This window comes from Pteropus alecto, unplaced genomic scaffold, assembly GCF_000325575.1.
Source record: "Pteropus alecto unplaced genomic scaffold, ASM32557v1 scaffold131, whole genome shotgun sequence".
NCBI lineage: Eukaryota > Metazoa > Chordata > Mammalia > Chiroptera > Pteropodidae > Pteropus > Pteropus alecto.
Genome location: NW_006434709.1, coordinates 23,070,350 through 23,072,113, shown reverse-complemented (window position 1 = coordinate 23,072,113; position 1,764 = coordinate 23,070,350). Strand labels below are relative to the sequence as shown.

The window sequence follows — 1,764 nt, the reverse complement described above, 5'->3', positions numbered from 1 at the left end:
GCCTGTGGCTCCTTTGGCTCCCACCCCCAAGCCCTTGCTTGTCAAACCAAACACATGGGGCTGTGTTCCTAGGCTGCAGCGTTTTCACTCGACTATCTCCAGAGAAACCTTCAGGACCCTACAGTGATCCTTTGCGTCCCCAGGCAAATATTTTCCTTTGCCCTCAGTGTCCCAATCTGTGAAACTGAGCTACAGTTCAACCTCAGGCTATCCAGAAAGAGTCTGATTTCCGCAGGGAGTTGAGAATCCAACAATTGGACTGTGGTTAGGACCAGGTGAGGCACGGTGTGGGGGAAGGAGATTATGCTCTGTCAGAGAAGTGACTTTTTAGTTTTGTTTTCTAGCTTTTTTATGAAACAGGAAGAGCCAAGCAATGCCCCACCAAGGCTCTGAGTTTTCCAAGGGGAAGACCTTCCCCGGTGATAGCCACAGCACCCCCTGAAAAGAGTGGAGGGCTTCCTTTCACATTTTGCAGGGAGGGCGCAGGAATCCGACACAAAGAAAACTGAAGTATGGGTGATCCAATCCGCCCTCCCCCAAGTAGCCTTGCTTTTTAGCATCATGGGTTAGAAGTTTATAAGAATTCTGGATCCATGGTTTCCTACGGTCGCTTTTACAGATCTTGTTAATTTATTACCCGTGGTTACACTTTTAATGGAAATCATGAAGAAATGGCAAAGGAAACATGAGCTAATTTTTTTCCAGTGACACATTTCACTGCTATTTAAATAGCCGTTTTGCCAAACCAAACACAGCGCTTACAGCCAGCGGTGACACATGAAGGAGATCACTGTGGCCGATCCTGCCTGCGGCATCCAGAACAGGCGAGACTTTCACTCAGCTTCCCCAAGGGCCGGACGCCAAGAGGGGTGGATTGTGGGGAGCTGGAGCCTGGGGCACAGCTGGAGTCTCAGAGCCGGGGTGCCTGCAGCTCCTACCCTCTCCTAGGCAGAGCTACTTCCCTCTTGCCTGGAGCCCACCCTTCACCCGCCGAGGGCCCCTGGGGTGACTGTTTCTCCAGCAGCTAGGGAGGCCCCCCAGAGCGGGCCACTGCCTGGCTTTCAGTACTGGATGATTTGCTCAGGCTTTTAACTGGGAACATTATCGGGTTGTATAAAACCAGAGATAGACTTTGGGAGACGCCGAGCCAGCTTTGTTTCGGTTCTGTGGTGGCAGTGGCCATTACCGTGACCACACTTGCACAGGGCGCCTTTGTTGGGCAAACCCAGAGCCTCTGACTTCTCCTCAGAAACATTGCCTCTGATGCTTTCTTGCTCCTTGGCTCTGGGGCTGTGATGTCACCAAGCATTTATTATCTTTTCAAGAAGGCATTTGAAAGCTGTGCATTTGGCAAGAAAGAAGCCAGGGCTTGGGACGTTGTAGAAGAGGGAGCAGGCCCACAGAAGCTCTGGTGATTGATAGTTGGTAGCAGGAGGCAGCTTCTTCATAGCGGCCATGTCAGAACCTCCCCAGGACTTAAAAATGCAGAGGGATTGAGGAAAGCGAAGCACTTAGGGGCTGACGTCTGGCCCCTAGGCACCTTGGACCAGGGACCTCAGGGGCCCTGTGAGAGCCCTGTGGCACAGACATTCTCATGGTGAGTTCCTCTGATGGACAGTGTGTGGGTGAGGGAGACCCAAGAAGGGGGCGCAAAATAGGGGGAGAACATCCTGGAGGGAGGAGGAACTGGGGTTTCAGCCCCACCCAGGCCCCACCCAGGCCCCACTGGATCTTGAACAAGACCGGCTACCTCTCTTTTCCCTA

At 52.7% G+C, this 1,764-nt stretch overlaps 1 long non-coding RNA gene across 2 annotated transcripts in view; it reads left to right on the top strand.

The window, feature by feature from the left end:
* The first annotated feature begins 229 nt into the window (after nt 1-229).
* LOC107195502 overlaps nt 230-1,764 on the top strand; it is a 6,289-nt gene continuing 4,754 nt past the window's right edge. Inside the window, exon 1 of one of the 2 annotated variants that reach the window (XR_001516685.2) lies at nt 230-1,597. This is a non-coding gene — a long non-coding RNA (uncharacterized LOC107195502). The remainder of the gene's footprint in view (nt 1,598-1,764) is intronic. The other variant, XR_001516684.2, reaches the window with a different exon arrangement.